This window comes from Callospermophilus lateralis, chromosome 17 (genome assembly GCF_048772815.1).
Source record: "Callospermophilus lateralis isolate mCalLat2 chromosome 17, mCalLat2.hap1, whole genome shotgun sequence".
NCBI lineage: Eukaryota > Metazoa > Chordata > Mammalia > Rodentia > Sciuridae > Callospermophilus > Callospermophilus lateralis.
The window spans coordinates 47,874,248-47,898,775 of NC_135321.1; the positions used below are offsets into that span (position 1 = coordinate 47,874,248).

At 34.9% G+C, this 24,528-nt stretch overlaps 1 protein-coding gene across 1 annotated transcript in view; it reads right to left on the bottom strand.

The window, feature by feature from the left end:
• Greb1l (GREB1 like retinoic acid receptor coactivator) overlaps positions 1-24,528 on the bottom strand; it is a 250,854-nt gene that overhangs the window by 220,625 nt on the left and 5,701 nt on the right. Inside the window, exon 2 of the mRNA XM_076837400.2 lies at positions 9,610-9,729. The gene's annotated coding sequence lies outside the window, so the exon portion shown is untranslated. The remainder of the gene's footprint in view (positions 1-9,609; positions 9,730-24,528) is intronic.

Sequence of the window (24,528 nt, forward strand, 5' to 3'; positions counted from 1 at the left end):
GCCCCAATGCCTGAGAAAGTAACCAGGATGAAAAGGATGGAAATGCTGTACCAGTTGCTTACAAGGTACCCAACTAAGAAGACTGACCATCCCATGTATCACAACCTGCAGACCCAGAAGAACATGTTCAAAAATAAGCTGAAGGCAGACATGGTCTACATGAAGCTCTAGGTAGACCAGGCTCACTCATCTGAGACAAAAACAGTATGCGAACACCACGAGGAGAGACTCCAGGCCAAAAAGGAAGACAGCACTGAGACTCTGTCAAAGAAGGAAGCGTCCCCCTTACTTATACATAATGGCCTCAGCAATAATAGAGATTAATCATTCAACAAAACATCCAATCATTCAGTATCAGGCATTATATTGTCATTATTAAATAATGTTTGCCTTCCAAAACAAACAAAGCTTCCTAAATCAGAGGCATGTACAATATGCTATAGAACACAAATGAGTACACTACCTTTCAAATTCCATAAATCCAAGCACTATATGTATTAATAACAACAATACTGTGTTGGAGGGCAATTTATAAGAACACCATCCTAGAACTATTTTTCAGAATTGAACAGCTGAAATAGCATACAAGAATTTAAACAAGTATCAATCACAGTTCGAATTTAAACAAATGCCAATCACAGACTGGCCCTAAACTTATAGCCCTGAGAATATGGCCATCTACCGTTCTAATTTCTTTCAAGAACATCATTCCCATTCTTTCAACTACAATTTTTTACATGAATATCTTCCCATCATTTCAACTTTCATCTGAAATCGAATGTATCACCTTTTTCTTCCAAACACCAACTCGTCTCCCCTATTTCTGTTAACAGCAACATCTTTCTCCCAAGCAATGGGCTTGAAAACTTGGAGTCATCCGTCTATTGTGCCTCTCTATTGATTTCAAAATTCAACCAGCAATTCCCTACCTCTTTTCCTTTTATTTTTGAATCTCTTTCTTTCTCTTTCACTTCCAACACTAACAACATTCAGGTCCTTGTTACCCTGAGCCCATATTTATGCAATAGCTTAGAGTCACTTTCTAAATAAAACACAACACTGTCCCATTCCTGTCACTTGGTAAATGTAGGCTGAACCACAAAACCTGGAATCCTTCATACCATAACATGGTCTCAGCCTAACAGCTGACTCCCTATCGACCTCTGATTGCCTCTACTTTAATACTGTTCTACCCACTGCCTTTGTATTCACACAAGTTCAGTGTTCCACATGACAAACTGCTCTCCTTACCTCTTCCCTAATAATCCAAATTCAATTCTTCAAGGTTTGGTACAATCTCACCTCTTAAGCAAACTTATCATAGATGTCACTCTCTGTTTAACTCATGACACTGACTGTCACCTACCCGGCTTATGCAACAGCTCTTTGGATAGATCTTTATGATATCACTCATTTTGTCTTACAGAATTTTTCACATTTACTCTGATGATATACATGTAAGCATATATCTTAGCTTCCCAACTAAAGTGTCTGTTACCTTTCTTTTTTTTTTTTTTTATTTTGTCCCCATCATGCTAAGCACCTAGTAGGAACTTTAATATGTCACAGAATTTGAGAAGAAAACCTTCAATGTTCTATTTCCCATTTTCACTCAGGATAAAAATCCCTCCAACACTCTTCACAGCCCTTACTGCAGCCTCTGTTGAATGTTGTAGTGACGCTTCTCAACTACATGAGGGGACAGCCTATTCCACTGCTGAAGAACATCAGATAATAGGAAGGTTTTCATCAATCTCCAAAATACAACTATGAAAATGCAAAGCATCAAATATTATGTTCATATGCTTCCTTATATGCATATACATGCACAAAATGCTCAGGAAAGATCTACAGAAGCTGGGGTTATCTTTAGTAAGTAGATTTGAGTGGTTGGAAGACAAAGGTAGAAGAACAACTAATTTTAATTACGAGACTGTGGCATATTTAATAACAAAGTAAAACATGTTTTAAGTTTTTTTCTCATTATATTTTAAATTTTCTTCTGCAAAACTTTCATCCTGACCCTATTTCTGATCTCTAGAGCCACCAGGTATAACTCAAAGATGCTGACTGATTAATTAACAATTTAATAAACTGTTGTCACATAAATATGCACACACATCTGAGGGTCACTAATGCCTTAAAAATAATGTTTGGTCTTGGGGTGTAAAACACTGGAGGAGTGCTTGCCTAGCATGAACGATCCCCAACCACACACACACAAAAGTATGTTAAAAAATATTTTAAATGACTTAAAAAATGTATCCCAATATGCTTTAATATGCTTAAACAATCCTTTTTATATGGTAGACAATTTCCAAATTGTCTTAGTTAAATTTTCTCCATAGATTTATATTCTATTTTTATTGCTTCTGGCATAAGACACTTGCTGCCTAAAGCATTATAGTGTTATCTGCTACATAAACAGATTTATGATGTTCTTTATACTTACTATGCCCTCTTCTAAAATTTTTTTTAGTTGTAGATGGACAATACTTTCATTTTATTTATTTATTTTCATGTGGTGCTGAAAATTGAATCCAGTGCCTCATACACACTAGGCAAGTCCTCTTTCATTGAGCCACAACCGCAGTTCCTTATCACGCCCTCTTACTACATTAAGTCCTGAGGCACAGGATATACTAACATATATATATTAACATATCTTTATATTAACATATAATATGGGGCTGGGGATGTGGCTCAAGCGGTAGCGTGCTTGCCTGGCATGCGCGCGGCGCTGGGTTCAATCCTCAGCAGCACATACAAATAAAGATGTTTTCGCCGAAAACTAAAAAAAATAAATATTAAAAAATTCTTTCTCTCTCTCTCTCTTTAAAAAAACATATACATATTAATATATACTTAATATATACTTAAGGACATATTGGCAGTTTGCAGAATTATGCAGAATTCCCCAATTACAAAACAGCTTTGAAAAGAAATTCTATTCCTAATGGCAGTTATCAAGAATACAAGAAATAATAACGTTAGCAAGGATGTAGGGGAAAAGGCACACTCATACATTGCTGGTGTGACTGCAAATTTGTGCAACCAATCTGGAAAGCAGTATGGATACTCCTTAGAAAACTTGGAATAGAACAACCCTTTGACCCAGCTATCCTACTCCTCAGTTTATACCCTAAAGACTTAAAAACAGCATATTACAGTAACACAGCCACCTCAGTGTTTATAGAAGCACAATTCAGAATTGCTTAACTGTGGAAGCAACCTAGATGTCCTTAAATAGGTGAATGGATAAAGAAACTATAGTACATATACACAATGGAATATTATTCAGCATTAAAAGAAAATAAAATTATGGCATTTTCAGGTAAATGGATGGGACTAGAGAATATCATGCTAAGTAAAATAAGCCAATCTCAAAAAAAAAAAAAAACAGAGGCCAAATGTTTTATCTGATAATTGGATGCTAATCCAAATGCAGGGGACATGGGATAAGTGGAGGAACTTTGGATGGGGCAAAAGGGATGGGGGAGTGGGAAAAGGGATAGATAGGGAAGGCAGTGGAATGAGACACACATCATTACCCTAGGTACATGTAGGATTGCACAAATGGTATGACTCCATTTCATGCACAACCAGAGAAGTGAAAAATTCTGCTCCATTTGTTTACAATTAATCAAAGAGCTTTCTACTGTCATATATAACTGATTATAAAGAATAAATAAATAAATAAATAGAAAGAAAGAAAGGCTATTCCCAAATATTATGAAAAATTATAGAATGAATAAAGATCTCCTCCATCACCATTATGAGTAGTTATTTGTATTAGGAATCAATTGATCTATGTACTAGTTCTGGTGCTTTAAGTGTCTCTGGGCCTTCACTTTCTCCACTATCAGTAAAATATACACAGGCATTGGAACATTTTTGAGAGTACTTCCCAATCTAGTATTTTGTCTTGTTATGACATCATCACAGCTAAAAATATTCAGGTATTACAGTGCACACACCTAGAAATTATAAACTACTCACCTAATGAAAAGCATCTTTTATTTTTTTTCCTGGGGTCATTACAATGCTTCCTGGCTCTAGGCATTCCTCTTGTCGTCTATCAAACACTAAACAACTTGCACAGAGATTTTTACAAGCCTTCTTGTGTTTTCAGATGTGACCTATATCCCCATTTGAACTGTAAGATATTTACTTCATGAAACTGGTCCCTAATCTCATGTGAGTTTGTAGAAGTATGGGGGCTTCAAGCAGTGATGATTATGATCACCAGCTACAGTGTACACCATAGTCTAACTGGCTCTGAGAGTCCCATCAATAAAATTCAGCCCAATTCCATAAGCTGTTTTAGTGACTGCTAGGTATAAGGCAATGTACCCAGAGCTGGGGGAACACTTCACTATTTTCTACCCAGTACAAAGGGAGGCAATATGAAAGGCCTCCTAGGAGTAAAGGGCTGCTTCAGATTACACTGTGTTCATCAAACACTTGTCAGCTCTATAGATTCTACCACAACTACTAGATTCCCATCTTTCATCTGCAAAACTTTCCTGTAATTCATACCTTTAGTTCTAGTTCTCGATAATCAATCAGAACCAACTGAATCATGAGGCAAAATGTCCTGAAGTCCAGGTAGCCAATGAAATCCTTCTATAATGCATTATCTTTTCTGCACTTGGAATGCCAGGGAATCTCACTCACTTCCTCCTTCTGTTGTGCCTCAGTTTCTCAATTTGTACAGAAAGCCAAGATTTCCAGACTCAGCTTTTTATTTATTAGGTTCAGGGAGCCATGTCCAATTTTTTCAGACGCAGTAGTATTCTAGCCTCCTGGCCAGAAAAAAAAAAAAAAAAAGCGGGGTGTGTGTGCTTATCTTAAATCTCCTTTGTCATTTCTACTATTCCTGAAGGGCAGAAGGCAGTAGCAGAAAAAAATTCCTGCAAATACCTTCCCTTATCATCCTTCATGTTGGATGGGGGTCACAAGGCAGTCAAGCAAGTGTTTCTTGCAGTCATTTCTTGTACCAACAGGTCTTTCCTGGGCCCCCACATCTGCATTAGGATCTGAAGAATCCAAAAGCAGTGAAAACAGTGTTCCTTCTTTCTGGAACCTCATGATTCAATGGGAAGAAGAATTTACTCCAAAGCCCACTGGAGAACTGTTAGGTGCCAAATTATCTGATACTGACAGTAAGAGAAGACATCTACTCCACAATTTTAGAACTCTTTTAGACAGGATGTCCCAACCCAACCTTTCCCCAAACAGAAATCTTCCAACATCGTTGTCAGGGTCATTAAACTTCTGACTGAATGTAGAAGTCATCTCACAAAGCAGTTCATTTAATTTTTTTCAAAGTCTCTTACTGTTAGAACATTTTATCCTGGTTTGAAACAAAACTCTCGCCTATTATTCTATATGGCAGTGATTGTTAGAACTTCATTTTTTTTTAAAGCAGTGCAACATGTCTTTAAAAGAAATATTAGGCAAAACCCCCAAACAAAAAGCAGTTAAAAGTGAAACTCTTCTGTTGGCAGCTGCAGGGGGCACTCAGCATGTCCATCAGTCCTCTCTTCTTCTCTTTTCCCCTGCAACCCAAGGATCATCACAAAATCCCTGCAGCTCTGCAGAGCACAATTTGAAAACCACTGCTTTAAAGGTAATTAGAGTCAATCTAATTCCAGCTGTACACATCAGCCCTTGAAGACAACTGTCCTGTCTCTTTTGAAATCTTTTCTGGATTAAACTTGCCCATTTCAAATGATCCTTTCCTTTTCTGTTATTTTCCCTTATGTCTCCCCATCCTAGTCATTTTCTGCCACCACCACCCCACCCCCGAGCCAAGAAAAAAAGCAAAACTGTATCTGAACACAATTCTTTAGATATTGCGATCACCTGAGGATACAAATTCTCTATCTGGACACCAGAACTCGTTGAAGAGGGTTTAGTGAATAAAGAAGGCCCTGAGCTGGACCTTGAGAAGCATTGGATTTGGCTGGGTGGAGAGGAGAGAGGACAAAATTCCAGGCTAGGAAACCAGCATGAACAAAGATACAGAAATTAAAACGAAGGCCTTCTGATACACTTTGGGCACTTCTCTTCCAGACCCTTATAGGTTCTTTCTCATTCAACCAGCTGCTCACTCTTATTTGTGTCTCCAAAGAAAATTAAGCTAGATCTTATCTCCATGAATGTAGGCTTTTATTGTGTTGGGATGAAATTAGTGAAGTGATCTGATCAGTACTAAAGCTAGGTTATTTCAATATTCTAGTCCTTGCCACAGGGGAAAGAGTACTTGATGAAGATGTTTGATAAATCTGTGAAAAAAAACAGTGTTATCTTCCAAAGAGTCAACTCTTGACAAGAAGATTTGTAAAGGTTATAACACTATTCAAGCATATCCCTGGGGATTCTCAAATCTAAAGCCAACCCAAAGAACACTTCGCCTGCCAAAATTATCTTTTCTTTATTATTTGTCAAACCACAGATAATATGTGCCCCAAACAGACTGTAAAAACAACAGCATTTTCCTATAGATGAATGCTAATCTAATCTACCCAGGCAACACATTCTCTGAAAACAAATATTAAAAAGACAAGTTTTTTTTTCCAGTAAACATGTTTATCATAGTTCATTTTGTCATACTACTTGATTTTATCATTTATACATAGAATTCAAGCACATTACTTTTTTTTTTTTTTTTTTTTTTTTAACATCATTTGGCTTTTCCGTCAAGAAGAAAAAAAAACGTAAAGACAGGGTATTTCACCACATACCCTTTTCTCTTATGATGTACTCTTTGGCGATTATATGAACACTTCCCATTACGTATTACAGAATGAAAATTTTATACATAGTACTCCCAAACATGAGGAAGTTGATCTTGCCTTAAGTTTTAATATTTGTTATTACTCTAAGGATTTTACGGCATTTAAAAAAAAAACAGATCTTATTAGCAGTCAGGGTAATTGATTCAGACATTTTATTTCCATTATTTTCTCTTTTTCCTTCATCTCAAAAGGAGATAATCTGAATTGCTCTAATCTGAAAAACAACAAAAAGTGTAGCAAATACTTGACAATGAAGATGAAAAGCCTCTAAAAATCTGTTACCTTAGTAACAGCAAGAATGTGGAAGAATAAGAATACACTGTCAGGACATCATTTCAGATTCCACAGATTTGAGGCCTAAATACAGTCAGCTTTCATTAGCTTTTTGTTTTTCCCAGCAGGTCCTTGGACTTTGAAACAAAACCTGAATGACAGCTATGAGCAATTCCAGCCTGGCTCCTGATTAGCTATGCCAAACAAAACAACTCTCTGCAGTGTAAACTTTCCAGGCATTTGCAACCAAGCCTCTGTAGAGACTATAATTCCTCAGTGAGATTTGAAGGAGAGTCAGAGGTTGGGGGGTGAAGGGTGAACAGGAGGGGGAAGGGGAGAAAAAAGGATAAAACCTTCCCCTCCACCTCGAACTAGTTCCCTGAACCAGTCTCTGATTAAAGCAGGGAGGAAGATAAAGTAGAACTTGTCTTCATGTGGTTGGAGCTTCTAACTCTGCCTCATTCAACTATTTAACTAACTAGTTCTCTAAATCTAAATATTCTACTCCAACTAACATTCATGACATGCATGTATCCAAAACACCCATGCATTTAAGCTAAACATGCAACGGCCTGATTAGTATCAAATAGACCAGTCTATTGAAGAAATCCAAAAGAGGAGAACTACAACATATAAATAAATGGGCAGTGTCCCAAATGGATGCAGACTAAGATTTTGTGTCATTTGTTGTATTTGCTTTTGCTGGATGTGAACCTAAAATTAATTACACCAAATGACACTGAACTGTGCCGTGTGGTCCCATCTGCTACATAATTAGATCCCTGAGGAACTAAAGATCAAGCTTTTTTTCTTATGATCAGGCCCCTTGATTCTACTTAAAGAGCATACCTTTATCAACACAAAAGAATTTGTGATTAGATTTCATTCAAAGCAGCCAGTTCTGATCAGATGCTGGATTTTAGTTATAAGTGGTTTTAGAAAAAGTTGTCTGCAGAAAATTCTGTACTGGAGTGGTAAGTGACAATTCAGCTACAAGGAGATGAGAGTTAAGCTAGAAGTTCAGCTTAAAATCTACCAACAATTTTCCTATCACTTCAGAAGTAAAAATGATCATAATTTCTGGCCACATAGCAAGATGGTAGCACTGAATTTTGCTCTTGTCTTCTGTAGAGTGGCATTTAAAATCCTCTGATCTCTATTGCTTCTAAGATAACTTATAAAAATTGATGGTTGACTTACTTGGAATGCTAGACCACCAAAATTCCCTACTTCTAGTCAGTATTTTTTTTTAAGGGAAAAAAATGTGTTAGGCAGCTTTTAAAGTAAGGAAAATAGCTTCCTAAAATGTAATTTGCAAATATATGGCAACAGATGTCACAGAAAAGTTACTATTTAAATAACCACATCATAAAAGCTTTTCTTAGGTTTAGGACAACATTAAATTTAAATCATTAAAGTTTCAGATGAAAAATTCAAGTTCAGACAAGAGGAGATTCTATATAAACTCATCAAAAAATCATAATCAGGGAGATATTAATTTTGGACACTAAAGACAGGAAATTTTCAATGTTTAAAGGCAGGTAATACCAAACTGGAAAGCTGCATTTCCAATTATTTTATTTGATGCACCTGAAAAAAAACCACCACTATATCATAAAAAAGAACCTTAAAAAATATCTTGTAACTAACAAACACAAGGAAAGTGACCTCAGAACAATAAAAAGCTCTTCAATATGAGTCTATGCTTACAATCCCAAACCAAACCTGCTGATTCAGCACAAAGTCATCAACCAAATTCTTATCTGGAAAAGGAACAATCCATTGTCTGGTTGAAACAAAGGGCAGTGCACAGGAAATCAGCCAAATCTGGGCCAGATGGTCACTGATTCAAGTTTCTTTCTCCCCATCCCCCACTCACCCTGGCACTCCAAAAATAGACTCAGATAGCATTTTTAGTTACCAGGTAACAACCCTGAGTGTGAAGTATAAACCTTTTACAATTACCTAGGCCACCCATTTAAACACCACCATATGTTACAGAATGTCCTTGTAAAAAGTTAAATGAGGAAGTTGCTATGTAGCAGTTATTAAAAGGAAAATACCTCTAAAAAACTATCCTGTTTCTTAAGCAAGGCATGAAGTTTTACCAGATGGAATGATTAAAAATACTCATGCTAATTTGTTCTCATCTATGATTTTGTCAAACCATGACACAAAACAGAAATAAACCCAGAGAAAGCTGATTTATCACAATAATTTTCTGCAAGTTGATATCACTGGGTCATCATCTTCCAAAGGGGCTCACCATTTGTAACCTAAGAAACACTTTTACAACTATCAATGACAACCTCCCAACAAAAATAACTGTAATAAATATGAATATTCATTTCCAATGGTTTTAAGAAACAAAATTTTTGTTACAAAATATGTGTCTTAGACTAATAAGGTTTTGACTCAAATAATGAAATGAGATTCATTATTGGTTTTCTTTGCCTAACGATCAAAGTAACTGAGAAAGTAAAAGTGTAACCAGGGCAGCATAGTATTTTTACAAAGTATTCACATACTGTACCTGAGATGAGAGAAACTCCACCACACAAATTCTCCACAAGGTTTGGCATTCACATAGAGAAAGACTGGTTTTTAGAGTTCACTTTCTCCAAGCTCAGGAGTTTAGAGGATGGAGAGAAAACTGGAGAAGGAACAAAAAAGAGATTTGTTTGATGGGAGGGTTACTTCTAAGAATAGTACTTATATTCCTGTTCTCAAAGAATATGCCTCCTCTTTATTTCACTAAAATTACAAAGAAAACGAATCCCTTATTTTGATTATAAACCAATGTGTCTGACCTCATATCCTAGAATCCGTAAATTAGAAAGTACTACAAATACACATTTCATACCCCATCTGGTTACTGTAAAACTGTTTCAAATTCTAAATGACAGCTATTACTTAGAGCAAAATATGCAGTTGTCTTAAATCTGCAAGTATTTGATAGAAACTTGTATATTAAAAAGTGGCATAATTAAAAAGTCAAGACCTTTTAAAAATGTTTTGAAAACACTCCTTTACTTTTCTTGTGAAAAACATATATTTAGAATAAACAATGGTTTTTTTCTTTAAAGGAAACCCTTGACTCCATAGGGGTTGCTTGGGAAATATTTACATTTAGGTGGCTTAAGTAAATTTTATCAACCAACAAATAACAATCCCTTCAGTAAACTTTATAATCCTTTTTATAATTACTCTGGAAATGACAATGCAGGAGTACATTTTATTAGCATGCTACAGTGTCACTTTTCCAAAATTTACATATGGAAAGGTTAGGGTAGATCAAACAGGTTTTGGTCTATTTGTTTGTTTTTATAGCACAAGTTAATCACAGGCTGGTAACACAATAACTACAGACAAAAATGAGTTCAAAATATGCAATCAATAGCAACTCTAAAAAATGACTTCTTTCATTGTAGAGAAGTAGAAAAGATTGCTAAAGACAACAGAAGGTAACCTTCCTTGGGAGAACAGTCATAGTAGCTTATTTGACACCAACAGTGAGGATAAAATGAAGCAAAAATATGGAGCTTGGAATCTTGATCTTCTGTCTTAAAGAGTATAGTGATAAATGGAAACTTCCTTGAAAACTTGTTCTCAAAAACTGTTCCTGGAAGTTTTATAATTATAGTATTAGATATTTTAATCAATGATTAAATTATGTATCAGTCTAATTATATACACAGCATATAGATACGTGTCATACATATATGTCAATGGACTTTTGCCACCTTCAATAGTTAATTTCTTAACATCTAAGATTTAATTATTTGTAATACATTTCTACAAGCTGACTTCTGGCTAAAACAGTACTGTTTGCTTTTACAAAGTACTGTAAAATAATACCTAGCATCATACTGGACATTGTTTAATTCTTGACATATGTGCTTTTATAGTGTATAAATTAGTTTTCTTCTCATAGAATTATGTAATCTTAGAAAAACTGCTAATGAGAGAAAATTGATAATCCATTAAAAAAAAAGCAGTTGAGTGCTGGCTGTTTAATAAGTTTTTTTTTTTCTTTCTTTAGTGTAAAACAGGGATTTTGGTATTCATGAAAAACAAAGAAAATGACTATTCACATTAAAATTCTCTACCTTCTGAGCTCATCTTTAGAGTCTGTAAGATAAATTTACATTTAAATGAAACACACACAAAGGCAGCTGGACTATCATAACCATCCCACACACATTAATGTTTTCAGAGATTTAAATCTCTAATTCTAAGGAGAAAGAAAAGTTGTGACTACACAACTATTTTTAATCAGTCAACTTAATACATCATTTCAATAGGATTTATATACCAATGCTTTAACTTAAGAGTTAAGAAGAAAGTATCTTTTAGCAGCTAAGTCAAAATACTAACAAAAGTCAGCCTTCTCCATGGGCATAAGTTTCAGGTTTTTAATAAATAGAGATGGTATCAATGGCAATAAATGACTACATAAATGTAATGAACTAGAGTTTAGCAGACTCACTTAAACCTTTTATTTAATAGGTCCTAATTTATAGGACTAACAGTTTAAAACTAAAATACTATTGTATGTGTAGTGAATTCTAATTATTCTTTAAGTTTGTGGAGTTCCCCCACCTTTCTTTCTTTCCTTAACCTGTACTTTCCTTCTTTGAGGGTCCACAAATCTGATAGAAAATTTAATTTAATTCAATTAAAAGAAAATTTATATAAAGATAACATATTATGATAAATATGACATGATTTCATCTTACAACTTTTAAACTATTGTGCATAGAAACATTTCAAGGGCCAAATTAGAATGCACCTAATTTTTCATTGATGAAAAATTTTCAAGAATCTGAAATTAGGAGGGAAGGGGAGATGGTAGTGAGGATTGAACCCAGAAGTACTCTACCACTGAACTGTATCCCCAGTCCTTTCCTTTTTGTTTTTTATTTTGAGACAGGGTCTCCCTAAATTGCCAAGGCTGTAGTAAAAGATTTATATAATGTAATATGTAAGGATGTTATTTGTTCTCTTCCCCAATACCAAAATTATAAAAGAACGTATTTGAATTGATATCTAATGGAGTTTTAATGTCCATTTCATTTTTTTTGATTTTCAAATTTGATTTTCCTGCCTCAGCCTCCAGAGTAACTGAGATTATAGGCAAGCACCATCCTAGCCATCAAGGAGTGAATTGTATTTATAAAGAAATACTTTTAAGACCTGTGCTTTAAATGTTTATTATTTCTCATTATAATTTACATGCATCAGTAGAATAGCAACATATTAAGTAATTTCATATAATTGTAATATGCTTTAAATATGGTCTGAAGATCAAAATGAGCTTTCATTTACTTCCTCTTTAAGTGATAATTTCACCTGCCTTAAATTTACTACATAAAGAACAACTCAGAAGACGGGCTGGGGTTGTGGCTTAGTGGTAGAGTACTTGCCTAGCATGTGTGAGGCACAGGGTTCAATTCTGAGCACCACATATAAATAAGTAAAATAAAGGTCCATTGACAACTTAAAAAATATTTAAAAAAAAGAACAACTCAAAATAAAAATATTTACTAAAATTATAAGACACACAAAAGGATATGAATTGAATAGTTTTAAAATTCATATCTCCCCCCAAAAATGCCTGCTACAGTTTTATTATTATTTATAGAAACTTCAATATCCATGAAGTATCACTAACTAACTTCAAGCTCATACCACAATTTTCTTAACATCACCAATACTATTTCAAATTTCATATTCAATGCCTAATGAAAATGTTTAAAATAACTTTTCATATTAAAAGAATGAAATGGACATTAAAACTCCATTAAATATCAATTCAAATATGTTCTTTTATAATTTTGGTATTGTGGAAGAGAACAAATATAACCCTTACATATTACATTATATAAATCTTTTACTACATCAGTAATGGTTTGAGGAACGTGGTTTGAATAAAATTGGAACTGAGTCTACAAAACCACAAGTCACATTACTGTCTTTTAACTAGATTGTAGCTTTCCCCAAGGGCAGGGACAGCTCTTTATTTTCCTTTTTCTCTCCACAGCATCTATTCCAATTATAGGTACCTAATAAAGACTTATTAACTTTTATTGTTAATTTCCTACCCAGTGGAGAATTCTATTATCCCCAGTAGACATGAACCTCTTGCTCAGTAGGAAAATCATGAACAGAAAAAATTGTTTTTAAGGAAGTGACAAATATATTTGAGAAAATCATTACTTTTTATCCAAATGAAATGAGGGATAGTTTGATACTATGATTACTGTTACCAATTACAACTCCAAAGCCTTCATAAATCAGTACTGGGGCTGGGGCCGTAGCTCAATGGTAGAGCACTTGCCTCACATGTGGGAGGCACTGTGTTCGATCCTCAGCACCACATAAAAATAAACTAATAAACAAAGATATTGTGTCCATCTACAACTAAAAATAAAAAAATTAAAAATCAGCACTGGTTAGACACATACCTTAATCTAAATTAGAATGATGGTGTCCATTTGCAATACATGAACTTTAGCTTCCCAAAGATAAACATCATGACAGATGTCTGGTAACCTCTGGTGTAACAGTATCTAAAATAAGCCCACACTGTTTTGATTTTGGAAGTTTTATCAATTTAAAACAGAATAAGCAATACAACTGTAACATTTATACAGTACAAGAAAGTTGTCACAGTTTTCAACATACTTTTTTTTCAGACTATCAATTTCTGTATTCTATTACACCAAGCAATACTATCCTGGAAATAAATGGCTTCATTCTTTTTTCTTTTCTTTTTTTTTTTTTTTCTTTAGGTAATACTGGGAATTGAAACAAGGACCTACCACAGCCTGTACTACAGCCTGTAACAAGCTACATCCATGGCCCTTTTTATTTTTATTTTTTAATTTTGAGACAGAGTCTACTAAGTTGTCCAGGTAGCCTCAAAATTGTGATCCTCTATCCTCAGCTTTCTCTTTTTAAAATTTTTTTTTAGATACACATGACAATAGAGTATATTTTGACATATTATACGTACATGGAGTCTAACTTCCTATTCTTGTGGTTGTATGTGATGTGGAGTTACACTGGTGGTATATTCGTATATGAACATAGGAAAGTTATGTCCAATTCATTCTACTATCTTTCTATCCTCAGCTTTCAAAGTAGCCAGGATTACAGTCATATACCACCACACTAGGTTTCCATTATTATTATTATTTTAACTAGGATATTTATTGGCAAATGCAAAGCCCATATTACCGAATAATAAGTAAATTTGTGGGCTGAGATTGTGGCTCAGAGGTAGAGTGCACACCTGGCATGCATGAGGCACTGGGTTCAATCCTCAATACCACATAAAAAGTAAAATAAAGACATCATGTCCATCTATAATTTAAAAATAAATATATATAAATAACAATAAGTAAATTTGCAAATAAGTAAATTTGAAGATAAATTGAACATGCATGAAGGATTACAAAAACCATTTTGTGAAATTCAAAAAGAAGAGAGAATGAAATGTATCTCCCTTCACTTTGGCCACAGAACACTTTTGGATTTATTTTCCTGTTCCCACCCTTTATTCAAAAGATAACGCTGCTGACAGCTTCCAAAAAGCATGGACCTTGCCTTGATTTTCTTCCCTTTTCCCCAAAGTCCTCTTGTAGTCAGTGGCTTGGACTGGAAATATGTTTGACCCAGGCCAAATATACAGAATATACAGTCATAGACTAAATCTAACACCTCCCCACACATGTCATCCATTCATTCATTTATTAACAAATGTTTACTGAGGGGCAACTATGCCCTGTCTGTCCTAGGCGCTACAGATGGAGCAATAAGCAAAAGGACAAAACATCTACCATCTTGGAGCCTTCATTCAAGCTTGGTAAGAAAAACCAGGACTTGATCCCCATTAGCACCATTCTTCACCAAGATATAGCCTTGTACAGCCTGTTTCACTAAATGGTTTATGTTGCACTAAACCATTCCCTAAGGATCTGAAAGAGTTAATATAGACTTTTAGCACTTACCTATGGCCACCTTCAGCAAGAGCAGCAACATTTGTAACAAGTTACTTTTCTGGGTAAGAGAAAACATTTTAAGATACAATTCCTGACTTCTAGATCTTACAATTTACTAAAGCCACAAGACGTATATACCTAGTACCACATAGAGGAAAGAATGATAACTTTGAAATCAGCCAGCCTTAGGTTTGAATTCTGACTTTATACTCACTACCCAAAGGCTCATGTGAAATTTACTTAACCCTTTCTAAACTTTTGTTTTCTTAGCTGTAAAAGTGAGAATGAGGCCTGTATCACAGGGCTGTTGTAAAGATTAGAAATGATGTTTGCCCAATGTGTGTGGTAGTACAGATTGATTTGTATTAATTAATTAATACTTGCTATGAATTAAATTATTAAATAGGAGATGAATAGGTAGAGACAAGTAAATGGGTCATAAAGACCTTCATAACTTTTTTATGAATACAGACTGTTTTGTGCATACGCTCATATACTGATAAACACACTTCTCTGTGTGTATACATTTCTCTCTCTCTCTCTCTCTCTCTCTCTCTCTCTGAAATATCAGACATGCAACTATGCCATGTACTGTTTCATCACAGATCCTGCTCTGGAGGTAAACGTTGAGATAAGGCATACCACGGGCTCAAGGGTCTTTACAATGGCATAAAACCTTAAACATTTAGAATATCTGAAATACCATAACCCAGATACTTCATTTACAGACTCCAACACAGCTTCAGTAAATTATGCAGATGGTTCATTTAATAAAACTTTTGACCAAGTTTTGGGTAAGATAAAACATTTTAAGACACAATTCCTGACTTCTAGATCTTACAATTTACTAAAGCCACAAGACATATACATCTAATATGACACAGAGGAAAGAATAATAACTTTGAAATCAGCCAGCCTTAGGTTTGAATTTTGACTTTATACTTACTACCCAAAGGTAGTAATACTGTAAAAATATCACACCTAGTATTTGATTGTTCCATTCATATGAAAAAGGGGGAAAATAGGGTTTTTACATGGCCTAATTTTTCCAGAAAACTAAGAATTTAGTAACATTATTAATGTATGAGCCTACCACAGAATGTAGCTGTTTGTTTTTACATCAACCCAAAGAATGATTCAAGCTGTGAAATTGTGCATAAAAATTCCTCAAATTAGTCCTGAGATTCTGCAGCTCATGGCTAATGACTATTCTACTGGACCATTCACTTGTTTTCCAACTTGTGAACATGTAGCCTTAGCTAATCTCCAATGTGTCAAGATCTTGCTCCAGCAATTCTCACGCCATTAACAAATCATCAAAGTAGAGCACAGAACAGCTACCTGGGACTATGTAGCTAATTGAGAGATGAACCCAATTCACCTGGGGAGTCCATTTACAACTATGGCTCCAGAGGTTTGATTAGTTTATGTTCCATAAAAGAATTCAGAGGATTTTAAAAACAGTCATTCTTTTCTTAAGTGCTGAAAATCTTAACTGTATAGGGAACATCTTCATATGATAATCAGAAATACATTCACGATATTCAGGCTTATTTCCAATACATGAAACTGAGGAAAATATTGAGAAGTACTTTCATTATCATCCATCTTCTATCTTCAATATTGAAAACCCTATTATTTTTCAAAGAATTAGCAACTAAATATAATAGACTCTAGATTCTGTAGAATACAGCTAATTGGTCAATACTTTGTACCCAATATTGCATTAGATATTTTTGTATTGGATATTTGGAAAATACAGAAAATAATATGCCATAGTACCTCTTCTTAAGAGGCTTATATTCTAATATTCAGTAAAGAATACTTTTTGAAATTTTGTAATCCTATACCCTAAAATTCTAAAACTTAACATAAAAACTGTGTTTAGAGCATAAAAAAATTAATAAAAACTCAAATGTTCAATAAATTTACATAAAAGACAGAAACTACACCTTAAAGCAACATCCTTCATCTTTTTAAAAAATATTATTTTAATTGTCAATGTACCATTATTTTATTTATTTACTTATGGTGCTGAGAAGCGAATCCAGTGCCTCACACATGCTAGGCAAGTGCTCTGCCACTGAGCTACAACCCCAACCCAAAGTCCTTCATCTTTACTGATGTGAAAGTGGTCTGGTTTCTATTCCCAGGGCTCAGAGTCTGCATTTATACAGCATCCCAGTTGATTCCCATACAGATGATCTCCAGTTTGGCACACACTGTGTTAAATAATAGGCATGGTTTGCAAGAATCTCCAGAGTAATGCTGTCCATGAGAACTTTCTGTAATGATAGAAATATTCTATACTTTTGATATCCAACACAGTAGCCAGAAGGCTCTTAAAATGCAACTAGTGTGAATGAAAAACTTAATTTTTTTTATATTTATTTTTCAGTTTTTGGTGGACACAACATTTTTATTTTATTTTATGTGGTGCTGAGGATCGAACCCAGGGCCCCGTGCATGCCAGGCTAGCGCATTACCACTTGAGCCACATCTCCAGCCCTGAAAAACTTAATTTTAAATTAAATAGATTTTAGTTAAAAGAGCCACATCGGCTTTAGAGAACAGAGAAAACTTTTTATGAAAGAGAAACAACATGAGTTAACATGAGTTTTTGTATTGGATATTTGGAAAATACAGAAAATAATATGCCAATAGGTAGGAATGCACATGAGCAGGATATAATAGGGAGGAAAGACAACTGATTGGCTTGTATAGAATAGAGGTTTCATATTAGATTATTATGGGATCAGATTTTGAAGATCCCTGAAAGAACTAAGAAAATTCAGTTTTATGGTACACATTGGTTGTCTGCCTAATCATCCCATTTTTTGATCTTCTTCCATATGAACAACCCCAGAGATTGCATGCTTACCCCAGAGAATGGGTCCCCTCATTAGGCTCTAAGGAAAATCGTAAATATTCTACAGAAGTCATGGTAATTCCATTTTCCTTCTTGGCAAATGGGTTCTGATGAGCATGGGGAAAATTCTAACCAAGGAGATTTGGTACATCTATACCTGTAGGTAAATTCTTTTAAAAAGTATTTAGCCTGAACAGGAAAAAAAAAAAAGCCTTCTTCTGACTCCAGTTAAAGATTCATGAGGATACGAGTCTTGTGCATGCTATTAACATTCTAGGAAAATGAAGAAACAAGCTGGAAGACAAATGCCAACGAGCTAAGGATGACAATGTGACCAAAAGAACCTGAATCCTTGGCATCAACAGCATCTGAATTAACCCAAGAACTGCTCTCTCCCTCTACCCTACACATTTTGGTGCACTTTACTGGTAGAGGCTGGGGTTGTGGCTCAGGGGTAGAGCACTCACCTTGCACCTGCAAGGCCCTGGGTTCGATCCTCAGCACCACATATAAATAAATAAAATAAAGTTATTGTGTCCAACTACAACTACAAAAAATAAATATTTAGGGAAAAAGCAACTTCACTAGTAAATATCCTTAGTTTTTGGTTTTGTTACATGCAGCTGCCAGCATTAGACCAGGGTCCTAATGTCCTTTGGGAAACACTAAGGTAGGCAAGTGGGAGTCACTGAAGGTTTTTGATCAGGTATGGACACTGATACAAAACAATGTTCAAGACTTAAAAATAACATGCATAAAAAATAAATTGAAAAAAGGAAGAATTGATTCAAGCAGGTTGTTGGAAAGCCTGAAAGTCAAAATTACCAAAAGTTTTTGGAAAGTAAATAAAATTCAATCTTCCTCAAATTCAACGAGCAAACAAAAAATCTTGAGAAATAACTCTGTTTTACAGCTTTAATAAAATTTTTAAAACCAAACTTAATGCATAGGCTGGGTGTGGTGGCACATGCCTATTATCCCAGCAGCTCAGGAGGCTGAGGCAGGGGGATGGAAAGTTCCAAGCCAGCCTCAGTAAAAGCGAGGCGCTAAGCAACTCAGTGAGACCCTGTCTCTAAATAAATTAGGAAAGAAGGCTAGGGATGTGGCTCAGTGGTGGAGTGCCCCTGAGTTCAATCCCCAGTACCCTAAAAAAAAAAAAAAAAAAGGTTAATGCATAGATTTTTCAGTGAATAATAAGTTTTTAGAAAAATGTTATGGTATTAAATATATAAAAATAATTAACACATACAGATAAAGCAAAATTGAAGTAACAGTTCATTCTCCTAGGGTGGTAGGATTGTAAGTCATGTTTATTTTCTGACTTTTTATAGTGTTCTCATATGATATTATTCTACTTAAAAATTCTACTTAAAATATAATCATATTAATTTTCCTAAGAGTTGTAATTCAATATTTTTTGAAAAAGGAAACAATTCTTGAAATGTGATTTCTCTATATTAGCTGCAATTAAAGGTATAAGAAAACATTGAGAAACAAGAAGGTAAATTAGAAAGCATGCAGGACTAGCTAGGTGACCTTAAGCAAGTCACAAAAACCCTGTGGCACTGTTTTCTCTCAGGGTGGATTACCTATGGCTGTAAAATGTAACAGCACTCCATTTTGAAATGGAAGAAATCCTCTTAAATTAAAAAAAAAAGTCATGCAATTGATATAACAATTTACTTAATAAATTTACTGTGCTTAGGTAGAGTGTTTGCCTAACATGCACAAGAACATGTGCTCAAATTCCCAGCACTACAAAAATAAAAACAAAAATAAAATAAATTTTAATTTCTAATCTCTGTTCTCATACTTTAGCTTATGAATTCAGCCTGAAAGAAAATAAAATTCAATCTTCCTCAAATTCAATGAGCAAACAAAAATAATCCTGAGAAATAACTCTGTTTTACAACTTTAATAAAATTTGTTAAACCAAAGTTAAGGCTGGACGTGGTGGCACATGCCTATTATCCAGCGGCTCAGGAGGCTGAGGCAGGAGGATTGAGAGTTCCAAGCCAGCCTCAGCAAAAGTGAGGTGCTAAGCAACTCAGTGAGACCCTGTCTCTAAATAAAACACAAAAAAGGGGCTGGGGATGTGGCTCAGTGGTTGAGTGCCCCTGAGTTCAATCCCAGATACCCTAAAAAAAAATGTTAATGCATAGCTTTTTCAGTGAAACAAACTAGTTCTAGAAATGATAATGGATGAAAGTTCTATATTAATATCAAGTAGGCATCAAGTAATAGTTTATAATTTGTAATTTGCATTTTTAAACAACAAATAAATCTAGCATTTTTTATATTAATTGACAATTAGAATTGAGTTACTGTGACTGATTAGTTACACTGTTTGCAAACATTTTAAAGTTCTGTTTTATAAAATATTTTCATTACCGTTTTGTAATAGTTCTTTATATACCATAAATGGTAATCTTTTATCTGCACATTAAAGGTGTTTCCCCCAAAATCTGTCATTTGCTTATAGTATTTATTTATGGTTTCTTTTTTGCTTTACAAAACTATTTTTAAATTATGTAATGAGATTTGTCTATCTCTTAATATACAGCTTTAGTTCCTTGCTTATTTTAAATAAATGTCCTTCAATAGTTGTTTAATTGTGAAATATATATACTAAAAAATATTATATAATCATTAAAAAGAATAAGTAAGAGCTATACCAATTAATTTAGAATTTATCCCTTGTGTTTTATTAAGTGAAAAAAGAAAGATGACTATGTATAAAATATGACAGCATATAAAAGATGCTGAAACATACTATACGTAGTACATCTTAATGTGTATAACATATTTTTACATGGTCATGGAAAAAGTTAATACAACATAAAGATCAGCAAGACTGGTAGCATGAAAAGGAAGGGTAAAGGAGAAAGACAGTCCTCTGAATTTTTAAAAAAGAAATGACTATGATTTTTTAAAGCACAATATGTTTATATAAAATTGTATTAACAAATATATATATGTGTGTGTGTGTGTGTGTGTGTGTGTGCGCGCATAAAGGATAGCCACAGAAATGTCAATGGTGTTTAATTTAGTATGGTTAGATTTTTAGAAGGAAAGAAGAAAAAAGGAAGTAACAGGACAAAAAGACAACTTGAGGGAAAAAAATCAAATAAATTTAAATTCGCCCTTTTCAAAAAACAGAACAGACTTGGCGGTAGATGGCAAAACTTTTCACTTTCTCATTTTTAAAGTGAGAAATTCCCCCCATCATCCAATGTGGGTATATAGATCCCAGTAATAGTTTTTCAGTTCCCCAAATACCTCATAAAGATGTATACCTAGGGCTGGGGATGTGGCTCAAGTGGTAGCGCGCTTGCCTGGCATGCGTTCGGCCCGGGTTGGATCCTCAGCACCACATACAAACAAAGATGTTGTGTCCGCCGAGAACTAAAAAATAAATATTAAAAATTCTCTCTCTCTCTCTCCCTCTCTCACTCTCTCTTTAAAAAAAAAATATGTATACATAAACCTGCTGTAAGTTGTGTCCGTTGAATTGATTTTAAATGCAGGAAATAAAGGAGATATGATACCAATGACATCTTCTTTTCACACTGTGACCTATAGAGGCAGCAGGGACAACTTTTGGCCTATCTGCTACATAAAAACTAAATTTACAGTTGGGTGGGGTGGCACACACCTGTAATCCCAGCAGCTAGGGAGGCTGAGGCAGGAGGATCGCTAGTTCAAAGCCAGACTCAGCAAAAGCGAGGCACTAAGCAACTCAGTGAGACCCTGTCTCTAAATAAAATACAAAATAGGGCTGGGGATGTGGCTCAGTGGTCGAGTGCTCGCAAGTTAAATCCCTGGTATCCAAAAACAGCTAAATTTACAGAACGATAAATTTGAAGAGTGGTTCTATACTTTTGTATCCATAAAAAACACTTGGGAAGATTGTTTAAATGTATATTTGTGGGTCCCACCCCAGAGATTCTTATTCAGTAGGTCCAGTGACCAATAATCCATATTTAATAAGCACCCCAGGCAAATGTGGCAGAACGTGACAAATCCCCTTGAAAAACTGAATTTGGGGGATGGTTGATCTCTTTACAAACTGATTAACTATATAACTTGAAGAGTATGGCACACTAGAGACAAAGAATTTATTTTAAAATAATATTTTAGATGTTGATGGATCTTTATTTTATTCATTTATTTATACACGGTGCTGAGAATCGAACCCAGTGCCTCGAACATGCTAGGCAAACGCTCTACCACTGAGCCACAACCCCAGCCTGAGACAAAGAATTTTGAAGTAAAAAGATTCACACATTACCTCTCTGACCTAATCCCCCACTCACTCCCTCACCTCCCGCACCCCTTCAGCTCACCAGCCCTTTGGTTACCCTTCCAACAAACCCTCATTCCCTAAACTTTCCAAAGGCTCAGCCTCTCACCGCCCTCATGTCTTCACTCAGGTGACACTTCTCAGAGACAATGTGTAGAAAATCACAAGCTCCATCTCGCTTCTTTTTTTTTTTTTTAATATTTATTCTTAAGTTTTAGGTGGACACAATATCTTTACTCAACATTTATGTGGTGCTGAGGATGGAACCCAGTGCCTCATGCATGCTAGGCGAGCGCTCTACCATTGAGCCACATCCCCAGCACCCCCATCTCACTTCTTAATTCCTCTTTCTGCTTTATTTTTCTCTTTAGCATTCCACTATCTAAAAGACGGCATATTTAACTCATTTTCTTTTGCTTACTAAGCTTGACTCCCAAGAGGAGGGGTATTTGCACTTTTCTTCACTGCAGCATACCTAACACCTAGAACAGGGCCTGGACAGAGTTCAGGATTTAACTTGGTCAAGGTAAAACAAATGCAGCTTGAGCAACTCAGTGATAGGAGGCAGATATAACTAGTAAGCAGTTTGTTAACACACAGATTCCTGGTTCAGCAGTTGGGGTTGGGGCCTGAGACTCTGATTTTCTAACAAGAACTTAGCTACAAGAATTCTTATGAAATTTAGAGAGTTGTCCAATACCTCTGCTCATTTTTAGTGAAAGTCAGTCTGTTATACTACTTGAGAAGAGAGGCATGTAGGCTGAAAAGGAAAAATTCTGTCATATGTTTTTAAAAAAAAATTTATTTTTTATTTGTAGTTGGACACAATACCTTTATTTTATTTATTTATTTATTTTTATGTGGTGCTGAGGATCAAACCCAGGGTCTCGCATGTGCTAGGCGAGCGCTCTACCACTGCGCCACAACTCCAGCCCCTCTGTCATACATTTTTCAGAAGAGAAAAAATTGTTTCCTTAACCTTTTGTACCTAAGCTTCTACCCCCCAAAATTAAATGACTCTACAACAGAGATATTTTCACTTAATATATTTAACATTTTTTCATAGATATTTACTACAGTCTGGTTCTCAACATGGCATTTGCATGTTTTCCAATTTTTTTTACTCTCATAAATAATGTTTCAGGTGATATTTTTGTTATAGACCTTTATGCATTTGTCTAATTATTTCTTTTCAGCAAACTCCTAGAAGGGAAATTTGTAAGTCAAAGAGTTTAAACCATCACTTTCCAATAGAACTTCCTCCAATGCTCTCTATCTACACTGTTCAACATAGCACCCACCAGCTGAACGCAGCTGCTGAGCATTTGAAATCCAAGGCAACTGAGAAACTGAATCTTTAGTTGTAGATAATGTTAATTAACTAACATTTAAATGGCTACTTGTGACTAAGAACTAGCATATTAGAAGGTCTTGATACGCAATGCCAAATTGCTCTCAAGAAAAATTGTAAGTATATGCCTTCACTCTTAGTACATGACAATAACTATTTTTTATCTAATCGTCAACTAACTATTGAACTTCATAATCTGAAAGTTGAAAAATGTCTTGTGTGGTTTTATTTTTATTTTTACTCTTTCTTCCTTCTTTCCTTTCTTCAGTGTTAGGGATTGAACCCAGGGCCTCACATATGCTAGGTAAGTGCTCTACCACTGAGCGACACATCCCCTGCCCTAAGTGTAGTTTTAATATGCACTTATTTTTTACTACTAATAATGTTTAATGGGTTTATTTCTTCTGTCATCACACTTATTCAACAGAAAATTATTTAACTCAGAGGTTGGAAATTACCTGGCTTCCAAATCTGTTTTGATGGGACTGTATGTTTTCTTTAAAATTCATTACCACCATTTGTATTCACATAGAAGTGTGAATTTCCAGCTTCATTTAAAAAATTAAGCAGTCTGACAATGTGCCCTTACTTCCAAAAGGCAAGAGAGGAGACTGAGCCATTCTGAGGTGTCCGCTTCCTCACTCAAAATTACTCTTTGGCCCTTCCAGGCATCTGTGTTTACAATTCCTACCTGAATTAAATTCTGATAGATTAAAAGACAAATAGTGGTTAATAATAAGAGCTGATTTTCAGTCCATGTCTAGCATGCAAATGTGATTTTATAATAGTTGTGGATTATTTTACAACTAATATTTAACTTGTAGAAGAACATGCCGGTGGTTGTGGAAGTTTTTTACTCACTAGAAAAGTGTGTTGGCCCCCTCCCCAAAGTTTCTGATTTAATAAGTTAGGGTGGACCCTAA